Here is a 17,415-nt window from a genome sequence, read left to right on the forward strand (position 1 = left end):
ACCTCAGCCCTTTAGCCACCAACATGAAAACAGACCTAATATGCTGAGCTTCTTTTCACTCAATATACTAAAATCTATTGCCCTATTTAAAATAATGATCCTCTCTCATTTCCACTACACATTTCAAAACTTCCCTTTAAAGATTCCCAACAGCTAATTCATGAAACTGGCTGCATATATTTGTTCCAACATATGGGCCCCCTGCATGTCCATGGCCAAATGTTGGCTCTGAACATTTGACCAATGAATTGGGATGGCCGACATATAACTATAAAACCCAGTCACCCACCTACTAGTGATCAATGACTGGATGTGCAAGCGCTTGAACAACCCATCATACCACTCAGAACTCTCCATACTGGGTCTGGATAAGGTGATGGGACTGCTATATGGGTACCCAATACCCCAAACCCTCCTTGACATACCACAACTGGTGTTTCTTACCTGGAGAGTGATATTACACTCCACAGAATGGTCGAGTAGACCACCCTCCAGACTGCCCTGTGGCAGGAGCGCCTCATCCGGCAAAGCTCACACTTGGAGGGGTTCACCAAATGGGCAGTGTCAGGATATTTACGCTTGGGTACATAACTAATCTCCTTTCAGGAAGTACAGACACAATTCAAGCTGTCAAAAATCCAGTTACATAAATACCTCTAGCTCTGACACAGACAAAATGGAAAACTGAGTTAATGGGCCAACCTGAGTATGGCAAACTAGAGGCCAATCTCCTGATGGGGGCTCTTGGCAAGAAAGGGTTTCCCCATTATATACAGAACCTTATTACTCAATGCTCCTAACCTCCTGAGGTAACTGTCCTTCGATGCAGTTAGCATTGTTGGGTGGGCCTTCTTGAAGACATAGATTGGTACAATGTCTGAATGCCCCACCATTAATTATGGTTCTCCTCCCAGCTCCAGATGATCCAAATTTAATACATTCACAACACATACCTCATGCCGCAACGCTCATGCGGGGTAGTGGGTCAGACACCAACCTCTGCCTGCCCCCCTTTAGCCAAACTGGCACAGATTTTGATCACATGACTAGGCTGTGTGGATCCTTATTGGTCATTGTTGGAGAAGGGTGAGCAATACCATGTTCCGAATCCTAGAATATCATACTACCATCACATGAAAGAGTGCTTTACTAAGAGTCATGGGTGATCTGAGTGACACCAGAGAAAATGAAAAGATGATGGGCATAGCCACTTTAGTGGCAAAAAGAGATTTAGCCCATTATGGAAGTACCCACATCCATCTGCACTGGACATGTGGCGCAAAGGGTTGGGCTGGTGCACCCAACAAGTGACCTCCATCTATGTAGCGAGGGGATGTACACAAAAACACACCAAGGTCAGGCAGAAATTGTGGGAATACTGTGGATTGGACATAGAAATGCCGATCGTTTCCTGATGCCTAGCACTGATGTTTGTAAAAGGAATCTTGCCTGTTTTTTATCTTATTGGTTGTGATTGTACTAAAAACCCAATAAAATTGATTATCCAAAAAAGGTATGAGAGGTGATATGTCAAGGCAAATGGCAGAGTTGCAAGAAATGGGGAAGAGGAGTAATTTAATGCTTGAAAATATTGGTGCAGGTAAAGAGCCTGTAGATTGAGTGGTGAGCTTGGTAATGCAGTATCTGGGAATGTCCTGAGTTTGTCCTGAAATGAGAGTGGAATGCAGAGAGGGAGTGAATTTTACTGACACCAAAATAGTACTGCAGTACCTGAAACACAATTTTACAATTCTCGCTTTTAAGGTCTATTCTGTACTATTCTGTGTACTTGGTTTCCACTTGCTTAATTGTGAGTTGGTTTTATGTGACTATACTACACTGCTCTTCCATTGTGCATGAAATTCCCACTGTGAATTACAATATCTATTATTTATTGTAAAGTACTCTAAAAACAATTCTGTGATGGTACTTTACTTGCTAGTTACAAATTAGTTTCAAGGTAACCAAATGCTATAAATAGTTTTAGGTGATGGTTTAAGACTGATTTCTGACATAAGAAATGTTACACATTTGTCTCATCTAAATGGCAAGGCTGCACTTTTTATTGGTTCAGAAAAAAACAAGCAGAATGCACATTGTTGTGCAGTATCAAAGTATACAAAGTCATCTGTTTGTCACATATTTTACAGACTTCGGAATGTCCCACTACACATTTTGGAGAAAGTTGCCCAGTATCACTGTGTGAGGTGTGCTAAAGTTACTCTACAAAGGAAATTGTTCATTTATGACAATCAGAGGACAGATAGACAAATAGACTTTGATTTCAATCATCTAAAATCTTCAATCAGACCCTAAGTATGACTTAGGGTCTGATTTAGAGTTTGGCAGATGCTTTAATGTGTTACACATGTGACTGATATCCCATGCACCTTAATTCAAGTGCGGTGGATATAACACACTTGTAAGAAGGTTGGTGGTGAAGGAGTAACCCATCCACCAAACTCTAAATTAGGCCCCTAGCATATGTTTATCCTTTTCTCCAAGTGCCTTTAACTTGAAGGATCTCAGAAGTAAAACGTTGTTGGTCTTTTGCTACCCAGGCTAATGATCCAAGAATATTTAGCCAGCATAATATTCCTAAATGTGGGTCTACCTTTCCCTTTTTCTCGATCTACTGTGGCAGAACACATTATCTTATTGTTTACTTTATATATTAATAATCTAGACTCCGCTTTGTGTATAGCCTGTAAAGATTTCCCTTGAGTGGGAGAGCGGTTAATCCCAGCACTTTTATATGCAGATGATGCGGTTCTATTAGCTTGCACTTGATTTAGCACGCAGGTTAGGGGCTAAGCCGGTTCAAGTCAAATTAAATATATATAGAGCAAAATGTATTGCTATCACTAATTATGGAACTGATATATGGGGCTGTAAGGAGGCAGAGGACCTCCAAATAGTAGAGAATACCTTCCTATATTATCCATCAGGAATTGGATATTGGTTTTGTGTCAGATCTGATTGGTATGGCCTGTTACTCAAATGGATGATGATCTGGACTGATCTCGATTTAGAGATGAACCATGAGATTGTTCGGGACTGTTTATCTCTGGATAGAGTACTCCTGGTTATGTTATATTAAGAAGTTAATATTGAAATTAGGGCATCCAGAGCTGTTTGATTCACCAAATAAGCTATCAAAGAAGGATCTATCTTGGGTCAAGAAACACTTCTTATGCATGATACAAGCTGAAAGAGAGACCAGAGAGTTGATGAAACCTACGGTACAAGCCCATTCACTCCTGAAAACAAACCCAGCAGTAGAACTGTATTTAAACTAAGTACCAAAGCCCTACCACCGCTTTCTTTTAATAAGGTTTAGATTTAAGTATTTGCATTTCTTACTGGCAGAACCGCAGGGGTGGCGAAGAGCGGAAGATTTGGGTCGTTGCTCCTGTGATAATTTTTCTACCCAAGACACTTTGCACTTTATAATTAATTGCGACAACTATCTGCATATCCAAAAAACGTTTTTTAGTACCGATTTTTAAAGAGTAAGGGTTTTGTGCAGATAAGGCCTGCCTTAGTATATTTACAGATGTTGAACAATGTATGGGAAACATTTAACATTGTTAGTTTTTTAGTTGCAGCGGTTAGAGAAAGGAAAAAACGGGGCCTCAAGATATGAAATATTTTTAACTTTTGATGCTTAATTGGATGCTCTGGGTGTATACGGTTACCTGTGAAAGGAATTGGCACACAAATCTTTTTTCTATGTTATAAGGAAGGGGGTGTTTTTATTCTCATATTTTATGGTGTGTTGGAATATTTGAAATTAATTTTGTCTTTGTGCTTTTGTTGTTTTTAAATGATGATTTTTGTAGTGTACTATTATAGTTATAGTTATAATCAACCAAATAAAGTGATAATGACTGACATTATATTAGGCCAGGACCTACATGAATTTGTACACTACTTTAAAACTAGATTCATATTACCTCACTCTACTGGCTATCCTCTACAACCCCAGTGTCAAACATATTGTTTTAACAAATACTCACCACATAGTTGGTAGATGAGTGTTTCCTATTCTATGAATGCAGACCTACAATGGCCACCTTTTGCTGTGGGTCCACAATGTCATTTTGCCTTGATTGTGAGATCATGACCACATATTGTACTTTTAATTTCTCTTTCAGTGTGTACAAGCACACTGTGGCAACCATGGGTATCAACACTCACCTCATCCAGGCTGGAATTGAGTTTCATGCCAAGGTTCGTGCGAATGCTCCAATGAAATTCACAGCCAAGATTGACATGAAAGCCAAAAATATCAAGTTTGAGACAGCACCATGCCAGCAGGAGAATGAACTCTTAATAACCAGGTATTCCATCTGTTTATTATTTAAAATGTGTACTTATTATTAACATGGATTTGTTGAAAATGACCAGGTTTTGTTTCATTATCATTAAAAGTTCTATTTTAATTATAGTTCCTGAGAAATTGATCTGACTGCATTTTATAACTAATGGATTCATGGGCCACATATACGACTGTCAGGGTTTGCGAATCGCACAGTGCGATTTTTAGAAACTTGAAATATGCGAGCCACAAAACATGACGTACAACAGTGTCTCAGACACTGTTTGCGATTTCCAAATGGGTCACAAGGGACCTGCCTCATTAATATTCATGAGGCAGGTCACAATTTGCTATCCATTGTGAATGGCCAACACTCAGAGGGATGGTGGCCTGCTGGGGTCAGCAGACCATCATGTCTGTGACTGCTTTTTAAAGAAAGCATTTTTTTTTAATGCAGCCCGTTTTCCTTAAAGGAAAATGGGATGCATTTCAGAAATTAAACTTAAAATATTTTTTTTAGACTGGGCAGTAAGCTGTGGAACCACTGCCTGCTCTGAAAAAATATTGGCGCCCTAATTCATAAAGGGGAAGTGGTACCTTGGTGCCCCCTTCCCGTTTGTGAATAGCATTCCACCAATTTGAAATGGGCCATTTGCGACCGGTAAAATGCATCATATATCTGGCCCTTAATGTTTTCTTTGCTATGGTAATTTGTTAAAGTAAGGGTTATTTATATTCAAAGTTGTTGTAGCTTTGCCTAGCAAGATTACAGAGGTTAGACACAACTTAAACAATTCTCTAACAAGAGGGCATTTAAGTAGTGTTATTAAAGAACAGATTCCAGTCATTTAGCCCTCAATGTTATCTCTTTGGATACATAGGTCACAATCCTGTCCACTTCTCAACAAATCTCGGTTGATCAATAACCACAGCCAACATAAGGCTATCTTTAGAAACTGGAAGCCCCTTATAAAACAGACTTTTAATAACATTCTGTTTCATTGCCCATTTGGTAAATTATCAAAGTTCTGAGCATCCCTTTTTAGTAAGACAAAGGACTAACATACAGTAAAAAACATCGTTGGGACTGAATGGTCTAACCGGTTGCTGTGCCTCATGAAATGCTCCCTTTGTTTTAAAGATAAATGAAAAAACACCACCCAGCTACAATTTGATTTTTTGAAGGCATGGGCATGAAGTCTTGGCTTCAATGAGAATGCATGAGAACAATTGTACTAGGTGTGAATGCTGTCAACTGAAAATGTGGAATCACTCCTAATAAGCATACAACCATTCTCTCTATGTTGGACCGATACAGAGAGGTGGTGTAGCATTCAAAGATAGCCTTTCACTATACTACCCTTGCCCTCCCACAACAAATACCGGAGTAAACATTCCACAGTCTCTGTTGTGTTTTTACCTACCAAACATCCCCCTTTACCATTATACTTATGCGTATATATGTCAAGAATAAAGGTTTCTTTGCTACAGAAAACTATGTATCTGAGTTTATTGAAATGGAGAAGGAAAATATACAGAGTCATAATAAGTATAGTGCAGTGAAGTATTGGTTTTTGTAGGAAGGGTCATTCATTTTGTTTTCCCTCCACACCCACTCCTCAAAAAATGGACCTGATTAGGTTTTGCTCAGCAGCTGTACAACTAAAACAAAAATTACACTGTCAGTTTAGACTTTGATAACTAAACATTACCGTGAGCCATTAATCACATATACTGTCAGCTGTGATTCAGAGCACTGCCCAGAACGGGCCATGGATAATAAACCCTAGCTATACCTCCCTTCTGTCTGGACTTACATGTTAGACACATCTTCACCATAACGAATACTGTGCCTAATTGATGAGGTATTTATAAAATATATGCCACTTGTCGCTATCAAAATAAATGTAAAAAGCTACTATATATGCAAATTCAAGGTAGTATCAAGTATACATAAAACAAACCATAGTGATGAGATGGTGTGTGGCAATGTCCTTCACTATGAGTATGTTGAAAGGCCATAAGAATTTTATCAGCAAACCATGAAACAGATGTAAGAGCTGTGAGATAAGCCCTAAAATATTTGCAGCCATCACCAATTCACAGACAGCTTAAATAGCTACCATTTAAGGCTCAGATAAAGTTAAATGCGGCAATCTTGAGGGATAAATTGCCACAAGAAATCACAGTCAATTTTTCAATTGAAACTGCGATTTTTAGCCTGTCACTTCTTTACAGTAAGCTAAAACTGTCCATCACATTATCTCACATCTCCAAAAATCATCTTTAGGGTGAAGTTGATTAATTTCACCAGTTTCTACATTTTCTAACCTTCATCTCTTAAACCTTCATCGGTTTCATAAAGGTAAGTAGGAGTATAGCTTTAAGGCTGCACATGAGAATATATGGTCTAACATAAACATTGTGCCCTGCATTTTATTTACAAAAATGTCCATTTCTTGCAGGTTTATTTTTTCTAAGGAATTTATTGGGCAAAATGTTTCAATCTGATGATAATCTGACAATGATATTTTGGTACCACACTTCCTGGTGTAACCCCAGTGTTGTTGTGCATGTTTTAAGCCACAATCAAATGTGTGGCTTTTAGATAGAATGAACATAAACAATGACATCTTCAAAAAGAATCCTTCATTGATAGTTTAAGAGAACATAAACTATGTGTTAAGTGACTACCAGTACACTTGTTTATATAATTAATCTGACCAGTTTTGTGATAGAATCTGAAGCAAGAACTGCATCAGAACACTCATGAGGTGATCCCATATATGAGCTGTAGAGTACCATTTGTTATCCTTGAGAAGGGTCAATTAATTAAATATCAACTCTGCGGCTTCAGTACTGGGACAATCTTCAAGGGCATGCAGATGCACATGTTAGTATATTAATTTAATATTGCTACTGTACATGGGAATCTGAGGCATCTGTGGAAATGTCAACAAAACAAAATATATATCCATCAGTACATCTGCAATGTGAACTCCTTTTTGAGCACACTACTCCCTCTATTTCTGAAATGTACAAGTGTATCACATTGTGTAAAGACTAAGGGGTACATTTATCAAGCTTTCAAGCAGGGCAATGCAGCAAACCACCTCGCTGCACTGCGTTGCATGAAAGAGCAGAAATATATGCCATATTTAACATTATACAGTCCATTCCTGTACTTTTCTTGCGCTAATGCACAATGTGCTGCATAGCGCCAATGCAGGCACCCTTCCACCATGGTGCAAGGGTGCCTGCTGTGCAGACAGGATTGGGACACCTTCCTGCACAAAAACATTCCTTCTGTGGCAGAATGCAGCACACATTGAAAGAGGAAACAACGAGGAGAAATACGTATATTTCCCCTCGTTAAGCTTCACCTGGCGAGGTGTAGCATTTTGACGCATTCCAAGGTCTACCAATAATGGTAAATCTGGGAATGCGCCAAAATCAAAGGGTGGATGCATGGGAACACTCACTATCCACCCATGGAACGCCTTCCTGGGGTAGAATAACGCAACGCAGCGATCTGCTCTGCATTTTGTGCTACTCTAGATTTATCAAGCCAAGCAGAGCCACGCAAGGTGGCCTTAAGTGGCTTGATAAATCTGTCTTAGTAGTTGCATCGCCCTTGCGCCCTCTTGCGTGGGGCAAGAGTGACGCAAGTCAATGATAAATCTGCCCCTAAATGCATAATGTACAACTCACCTCTGAAACTTCTTCTACAGCCCCAGTCCCAGTCCATCCAACAGATTCACAGTATTTCAATTGTGTCCCCAGAGCTCAGGTGTTTGCTGTTACAAGGAATGTAGAAGACCTGGAAACAGCCAATAGAACCCCATTACTGACACAAGGAGCTGTGCCAAATATTCTTAAGAAACATTTTGAGACAACAGGAAAGTCATCAGCGGAGGCGGCCAGCATGATGGTAATGTGACATTTTTTATTTCAAATTGAAAAGGGAATCAATATGCTCATTTCAGTAAAGATAATTTAATTCTGTTTATAGTTCAAATGTTGGTTGATGTAAAAGAATAATAAATAAGTAAGGTTTCAAACTTAGTGCTAACTTTGAATCAAATACTTAGATGTCAGATCAGGGCAAAGCAGAATAATGTGTGACCAGATGTGAAACTTACTTAGAAATGAATATGGCTAAAATGCTAAACTTCACCTAATTCAATAAATGGGTAGGATTTTAAAAGAAATCCAAGTCAAAGAATAACATGAAAATAGGTTGCAAAAGTGGTATTGTATTCCTTTTGACTTCATGTTCACAAAATAGGGTCTACTTCTAAAGAAATTCTATTTGCATGTGACATAGAGCAACAGATAAACAGACAAGCACAAAAGACAGACTCAATGATCACTAGCTAGCTATACCTGCAGGAAGACAGACAAACAGAGAGATAAAGTAATTAACCATTATTACCTACATAGTCACAAAATGCACAGAGCTAGCAAGATAATCACAATACGTACTACATATACAAACACTAAAAACACATTTATTAATAATCATTTTTCTATGTTTAAATCAGGAAGTATCATCTGAACTTTTGTCCAAGAGGTACGCCTACTCCACAGAAGATAGAGATCACCACTCTGCTGCCAGAAGTACTAATGCATATCAGGCTTGTGCGAAGGCCAAAACCTTTGGCTTCCAAGTCTGCCTCGAGTACAAATCACAAAATGCTGCCTTCCTCAGAAATTCACCTCTGTACAAATTAATTGGAGAGAATGAAGCCAAGCTTATCATAAAACCAGGTACAGCTATCACAACATTTGAGAAATTTCTTTTTAGTGTTCGGGTGCAGACTGTTGAACATAATTGATATCTGAAGATATATTAAAGGTTGGATGAAATAATGTAATTACCCTGGTTGCTTACAGCTCATACAGATGCAGCTATCGAGAAACTGATGCTAGAGGTCCAGGCAGGATCTAAAGCGGCCTCAAAAATAATCACCATGGTAACTGTGGAGGAGAACGAAGGTGAAGAGCTTGAAGACTCTGTGGTTCAAATGAAGCTGAAGAAGATTCTCGGAATTGATGAAGAATATACGGTAGGTGACATAATACTATACTAGCCCACTAAAGTAGTTGTTTTTAGACATGATAAATGATGTTAAATGCTTTTCTAAAAATTCACTATAAATATTTTGAGGAAACTTTTGCCAATATCGACAAATATGTTTGCATACTTCTTTATTTTAAATTTGTATTCATTTATAGTGAGTATATCTGTTACACTACTTATTTAATAATCACAAGAACATAATTTGAAATAACAGTGTATGGTGCATTGTGAAAAATTACTTTGGTCCCACCAAACGCCTTTTGACTTTATGTAACTGTGCAAGAGAGTGTTGTTAGACCAACAAAAACTGATGCTATTTTGCAAAGCAACTACAAGATCTTGTATTCCTATTCTTATTCTGTTTGCAGGTTAGAAATGGAAGCTTCCTTACAAAAGACAAGAAAAATCAGAGGAAAAACAAACATTCTAAGGAGCATACTCCGAATGTTGCTGAGGTTGCAAAGGCTGGAAAGAAGAAAGGTTTATCAAGTTCATCTAGTTCCTCTTCTACTTCCTCCTCCTCCTCCTCCTCCTCCTCCTCCTCATCATCATCATCATCATCATCATCATCATCATCGTCATCATCATCATCTAGCAGCCCCTCAAGAAGCAAGCAGCAAAAGGACAGCAGAAGGTCTAGAAAGAACAATGGTCAAAGTAGCAGCAGTAGCAGTAGCAGCAGCAGCAGCAACAGTGCCAGTAAGAGCAGAGACAAAAAGAGACAAAACAGCAGTAGCAGCAGCAGTAGCAGCAGCAGCAGTAGCAGCAGTAGCAGTAGCAGCAGCAGCAATAGAAGAAAAAGTCTCAGGCGCCATCAAACTTCTCACCATGGAAGCCAACAACAACATCAACATAATCGCAGGAATCAATGGAGCATTAGCAGTGCAAGCAGCAGCAGCAGCAGCAGCAGTAGCAACGAGTCCCGCAGGAAACGGGTAATGTTCTGATTTGATTGTGATATGAAAGATATCATTTTGAAAAGGTATATTAAAGTAGTTGTTTTCAAGGATGAGTCTATTTATCTGCACCTGAGCTGACTTCATGTGCAGTCTCTGTGGGGCTAACCTGAAACAAACATCCAACTCATGTAGTCATACAGGAGTATAGTCAGAGAAAATCGAGTTCACCTAACAAGATGGAGCAGAGCACAAAGACTACACTGTATCATCATTCTTCATATAGTTAATTCATTTTGATTCCTAGACATTCAACACTTGTTAATTAGAGGTGTGTACTTCAGCCCACTATGTTCCAAACAAACTCCAAAAATCAAATCATAACCCTTGGGCAGCGTATTTTGTCATACATTGCGTTCTCAGCCATTGTTCACCAGTTAATGCTAAAGCTCCAGTAATGGGTGTGGGGTGACTACACTATGTCTGTACACTTGCTTTATTTACTACTGTAACACTTTCCTGATAAAAGCTTTTTTATACATAGCAACATCATTCATTTCCCATATGCCCTAAAGTATAGTAGGTACTTTCAGTTCCAGAGGAAGTCTGAATGCTGCTTTCAGATTCACACACACCATTCTCCAATATATCTGTATGATTGGGCAGCTCAATATCATGTGTATGAAGGCTCCTCTTGACCAGCGTTCTCTCAAGCGATGAGCAGTGGTTGACCTGCAATTCCTTCTTTTTACCTGAAGCCTCATGTAGTATACTCAGTGGAGAATCTTCAATTCAATTATTCGAAAACTTGACCTCAGTAATACTTTGCTTGGGTACATCAATGGCTTCTCCCAAGAGCTCTCATTAGTGTTGCCTATGTACTTTTCCCACCTCTTCTTCATGTTCTTTAGATCCGCCTGCGTGTTCACTTTCAGAGGGACACGTTTGTGATTTTAACTCCTTGCCATCCTGCTTTTAAACAGTCTGTATGTGCTCAGCAGTGATTCCAGCTGATTACATTGCTGATAATGTATGCTGACTTGAGGAAGGTTTTTAATTATAGAATATTAATGTCACATACAAACCACATTTCCCACAGCTATACCGTAGCAACACTACGCAAAAAAGAATCACTGTATTGTGAGAACATGTTTAAAAGATATCATAATTTTTTAAGACAGGGACTTAAAAGCTGTCATAAAAGGTGTGTAAATACAGTGCATAATTAAATCAAACTGGCCAAGCTAAAATATTCAGCAGAACAGGTATAGATAGCCCTTATTTTTTACCATGCATTTCTACTTTTCCTTTTCATCCATCCTGCCATAATTCTTAACCAATGCAGCCAGTCATGATATATTTTGCAAGCCAAATGGTATTTGTTCTGGATAATTGGATGTAACAACATATATGAAATCAGGATAAAGAATCCCCCTTTAAGCCTTTTAGATAAACTAGAAACTCATTCAACAGAGGCTGTCAAGTTGAATTGAATGAATACAGACTGTCACTCATTCAACTTGACCCCTCCTTCACCTCTAATACAGAAGACCATGGCATCCTATCTGAAGAATGAAAGAATGGATGTGCACTATTTAAGTTTAAGCTAGTAGTAAAGTTGAGATTTAAACATTATTTACAGGTATTTAATTTCATGTGAAATATGTTTTGGAATGTGAAATATTAGTGGTATTTCAAGTGATGATCAAGTACATTTTAATATGATTTATAAAGTGTACATCTAACTACAATGCAACGAAACATTGTACAGGAGACAAGTTACAACATATATAGGTGAGAAGAAATAGGATTTGTTGGAATAAGGTGAAGATGGGGAACAAAGTAAATAGGTTTATGGAGCTAATAGTAGAATAAACGGTAATCACGAGAGATGGGGTACTGATGGAGTGGGGGCACCTTAGATTAAATGGCAGTGGTGAAAGTAAAGTGATGGAGCCCTTCTTGGAAAGATGATTCTGCAGCTCCTTCCAGAACTGGAGCAGCGACCTGCTGGATTTGATTTGTGATATTGTTACAACCTTTGGACGCAGAGTAGGTGTAGGATTTTCATCCCTTCTCGTTCTTCTTGCAATTCCTCGTTTGCAGCTTGGAGACTTTTCTCCTGCATGTTGTTTATATTTTGCTAGAGGTTCTGTTCTTGGTTGCAAATGTATGGAAGGATGTTGGCAATGACAGTCTTGTAAATGATGCAGCCAGTGTTGAACATGATGCATCAGGCTTGATAATCACTATTTTGAGCTACATCAATTGTATGTTTAGAGAAAGGACCAGCACTTCATTGTTTACACCAAACACGTCTGTTCTCATTTTTTTCTCCTACAGACGAACCCTGACATTTATGACCTACATTTCACCCCGGCATACAGAAGCTCTGTAAGTTATATTCAACATAATTTAGAGTTAATATTTATAATACTTGTTTGATTTTCTCGAATTATGTGTAATGAACAATGATATTTCTGTAATGTTAGCACCATGTTTGATATGTCATTAAAAATCTGAATGTGGGGTTTTCCAGTTTTTATGTGGGAATCAAAGCCATTTCTCTCAGGTGAGCACCAAGGGACAGATGTATGTAGGTTTTTTGATGTTCCAAACGGGCTGATTGCCAGAACGAATCGGACCGTTTTGCGACCACAAAAAATCCTTTTAACATGTACCAAACCCTATTTTGCGATTGGGTAAACCTATTAACGAATCTCAAAATGGGTCCGCGATTTGGTATAAGGGGGCATGTTAGAGGTGTCCCTTCCTAATAGCAACACTCAGTGGTGTGTGTGAATATTTTCTGATGGAAATGCGGTTGCAAAACATTTGGGACCCCTTCCCCTTTGTGAATGTATGCAAAACGTTTTTTAAGAGCAGGCAGTGGTCCCAAGGTCCAATGCCTACTCTCATTTTTGTTTTTGAAACACATCCCATTTTTCTTTAAGAAAAATGGACTGCATTTAAAAAAACATGTTACTTTATTTAAAAGCAAACACAGACATGGTGGTCTGCTGGCCCCATCAGGCCACCATCCCAGTGTTTTAGCGATTCCCAATGGGTTGCTCATTGGGACCTACCTCATGAATAATAATGAGGTAAGTCAATTTCTGACCCAATGGGAATTGTAAACAGTGTAAAACACACTGTTCTATATATCTGCTTACAATTTGCTAATAGAGAACCAAAACAATTTGCTATTAGGTAATCACAAACGGAAGTCTATGTACATCTGGCACCAGTCACTAAATCAGGACACACTCATTATTGCATAAATACATTAACATATAAAGTAGCTTTTACAGTTCACACTGTTTGGCTATAGTCTGGGAGTTCAGTATTAACTTTGTAGATAGAAATAAAAGTATGTTTAAATCTAGAAGGGCACTTGTCGTTCCTTTACTTTGCTTAGCTCAGTTCACACAATAGCAATAATCATGCTTTACCTGCTACTTGTATGTGGAAGGAGGACCTTCTAACACATTTATTCCTGCCATACCTCAATCCAAGCCATCTTTAGCAGGAGGACAGAAAGATGAGTAAAATTGTGTATACCAGAAACACAGAAATACATGGCTATCAAACTCACTTGTGAGGGTTTAGTTAGTCCTAAGATCTCTAAGTAGCAGTCAGGCCTGCAAATATATTTTAAAGATGTTTTTTGAAAGTTATTGACATAACTCTTATTTATTTAAACTGAATTTAAACTGTGCATTTTCATAAACTGCTTTGTAATAATCCAGAATCCTAAGAAGAGAGCCTCAGGACACAGAGCCTCTTCCCAGTCCAGCTCCAGCTCTTCAAGCAGCAGCAGTAGCAGTGCCTCCAATGCCAGAAGATCTCAGAGGGTAGGTGCCGCATGAAAATAGATCAGTAACTATATTATCTTCCCATGTCGGACATCTTGGGAGGGCTCCTATTTAGATTCTGTAAATTAACAAATTAAGTTAGGCCAACACTGAGGAAGTGGAGATAGAACACTGACCTGCTTCTATAAGGGGTGGGACACAGTATAAGGACTCTGGGTGCTATCCAAACTATTACAAAAACTCTGAATTTCTAGAGTGGCCACATTTCTAGACTCAAACAAGTTTTATGATTAAAAATACCTTTGATGGATTGTGGCAGTCCTTAGTTGTCTCAGAGAAGAGTTCATGGATTCTCAGTATTCTGCGGTATATCATAAGTTCATTCAGTTGTATGTGCATTGTAAAGTGTACACAAGTTGATGAAGCACATTGCAAGTCCGACTATGGAAATCAAAAATGTTTTCATATGGCTTTTCCTCTGAGCAGATTGTCCTACGTATAACACAACAAAGGTGTTGTCTGAACAAAGATCCATGTTGGAAAGTGCCTGTCCAACAACCCTGACAAACAAACTAATGCAGAGTTTTCAGGTCCTCATTTTAATAGCAGTTTTCCACTTTTGTCACATGCCTCTAGCCTGCATTTATGGGAGACAACAAGCCCCCAGTGCTGGCAGTTACTGCTCAAGCTGTGAGAAATGACAACAAGAAACAAGGATACCAGGTGATCGTATACGCCGACTACCACACCTCCAAGCCACAGATCCAGGCCTATGCAGTGGAAATCGCTGGCTCCAGTAGATGGCGTGCTTGTGCAAATGCAGTCGTTGTCAACTCTCATGAAGCACAGGTGAGGCAGCCGTATGTAGCCAGGTGGGGAACAGAAGACACAGGGTAGAGTAACATCTCCACTGTATTTAATACATCAAATTTAATATATGACGTTTTTTACATTATGATTAGGCCTATCTTAAATGGGGTCAGAATTGCCAAGACTACAAAATTGCTGCAAAGGCTCAAACTGGTCATTTTGGTAGCCAACCGGGCTTGAGGCTGAAGGTGGAGTGGCCAAGAATACCATCAAAACTGAAATCGGCTGGAAAATGGTAACATTTCTACATTATGTAGCAATTTACTAATTGTATTTATTCATAAAAAGCAAGAAATGCTATATTCTGACATAGACACTGACAGGTGATTTCCCTTCTGACTTATACATTATCACTATAGAAGATCTCAATTCAACTTGTAGTTTAAATAGTGTTACGCAAGAGGGTAGATCTTAAGAACACAGAAAATAAAACTGGAAATTCAAAATGTTATCTGTTGTAGTACTGCAAAATAGACATCTTCTCAAACCAACAAATTGTACATGATATTCAGCCCCAAAATTCAAAATGTACCCAAATACAACACAAATAGACCAGATGCCTAGCCATTTAATCCATGACGTTAGTCACCACTAACTGTACTATCACTGCAGCTTTACCTGTAGGTCATCTTCAAGCTTATTTAGACATTTTGTCTGTCAAGCATTTTTTCAACAACCTAAATAAATTGAGGTGAACCTGTAGCAGAGCAGGGGGCATATTTACAAGGAATTAACGCCACAAGAAAGTCACTTTTTGCGACGTTCTGGTGGCGTTTATTCCTTCGCCTTATATACTGGGTGCAGTTAAGCCACTTAATGTGGCTTAACGCCACTGTGTAAATAATGACCCTATTCAAACAGCACTTAGTGTGAAAGGGCCGTGCAATGGGTGTTGCAGCGGACATTCCGCCGCAACACCCAATGCTTTTTGACATTGCCCAATGTTTACATGGTATGGGGCAGTGCCAAAAATAAGACCATGAAATACCAGGTCTTAAGCAAGTGATACGAGTAGAAATATTTCATTTCTCCTCGTATTTTGCTCTTTCCACATGTGTTGCATTCTGCAAAATGCATTGATATAGCATTTCGCCTGTTAAGATTGTTTATGTGCAGGAACGTGTACCTCAGCTGGCTCTTCTGTGGGAAAACACGAAATGGTGTTCTGGGAATCATGGGACCACAGGTCCATAGTGGGCAGTCGCCCCAAGCTATTTAGAGTGGTGCGACGTTACGCTTATGGAAAGTCGCATAGTTGTCCACACACTCAGTGAAAAATTGCACTACTTGTCAGAGGCATAGTTACTTTGTTGTTTTGGAACAAACTTCCACTTTGGGAGTTTGTTGTTGTAGAACAAAATACTTTGCCTAGCTGGCATATTAAGCATGGCGATAAGCCATCATATATTCAGAACCTTTAATGAAGCCTCTGCAGCAGCGCAACAATTCGTGCCTGACAGGTAGTGATTGCTGAATCTGCTGGGGTGTCCTCTACTAGGAGTATGAAGGCTAGAGCCTCTGCAGACCTGGTGGGCTGGCAGGCCACTCTCTAGACTCTAAAGGAATCTCCTGGAATGATCTAACTCAACAGTGATGGCACTGGAAATGTGAGCCATGCCAAAGGGCTGATGAAGTGATTGCCAATGTCTATAAAAGTACAGAACATGCACTTAAAAGATTAAAGGAAAGACTCCAAGTTGAAATATACAGACTGCAAAATCTCAACTGATCATAAATGACACCCTACAAATAGATCAACTATTTTTTGATTCCCAACTCAAGCCAAACACAGCCATTAAGGAGCATGATAAGTTTTTTAAATGCTCCTTCAACACTTAGCATTATATTAATGAAAACATTACACCTCAATTTATGCTTCATAAATCAGCATACAGAATGAATATGTTATTGTTTATGCAGGGTTGCACAGTTTGTCCCAGGAGCTGCACTTGTCGCTGGGTTTTCTGAAAAGATGCAGAAGAATCCCTCTAAGAAAGCAACAGTCGTCCTCTCTCTAAGCTCTCCAAGATCCATTGATGCAGTTATATAGGTTCCAAGGGTAAATATTACAGCTACTGACAGAAACACATTGCTATCAATATAAAGGGTGGATCCATCGATATTTAATGCCTTTTTATGATTCCTCTGCAGCTCACACTTTATTACAGATCCATTCAGCTTCCAGTTGCAATCCCTGCTGCTCACCCTACACAGGTCTCAGCCATCCAGTCCCCCAGCTGGAATATTTTTACTGAAGCCCCTGAGTACCTGCTGGACAACCTCAGAGGTAAACACTTGCCAATATTACAGCTATATATTCCTTTGCACTCGAATGCAAAAAAAATATTTTAAGGCCACACTTGCTGTTTGTCTGGAATTTATTTCATGTCAGAACATATCACACATTTATGTAAAAAACCTTCAAATATA

General features: G+C 39.0%; 1 pseudogene across 1 annotated transcript in view; it reads left to right on the forward strand.

Annotated features, from left to right (window-relative positions):
• Positions 1–17,415, forward strand: part of LOC146834622 (vitellogenin-A2-like) — a 46,715-nt pseudogene that overhangs the window by 20,419 nt on the left and 8,881 nt on the right. The window contains exons 19-29 of the transcript XR_014960644.1: positions 4,158–4,343; positions 8,105–8,252; positions 8,866–9,091; positions 9,218–9,390; positions 9,773–10,339; positions 12,644–12,694; positions 14,050–14,154; positions 14,752–14,964; positions 15,078–15,220; positions 16,906–17,044; positions 17,137–17,272. The product of XR_014960644.1 is annotated as a vitellogenin-A2-like (transcript). The remainder of the gene's footprint in view (positions 1–4,157; positions 4,344–8,104; positions 8,253–8,865; positions 9,092–9,217; positions 9,391–9,772; positions 10,340–12,643; positions 12,695–14,049; positions 14,155–14,751; positions 14,965–15,077; positions 15,221–16,905; positions 17,045–17,136; positions 17,273–17,415) is intronic.

Source organism: Triturus cristatus, chromosome 4_2 (genome assembly GCF_964204655.1).
Source record: "Triturus cristatus chromosome 4_2, aTriCri1.1, whole genome shotgun sequence".
Taxonomy (NCBI): domain Eukaryota; kingdom Metazoa; phylum Chordata; class Amphibia; order Caudata; family Salamandridae; genus Triturus; species Triturus cristatus.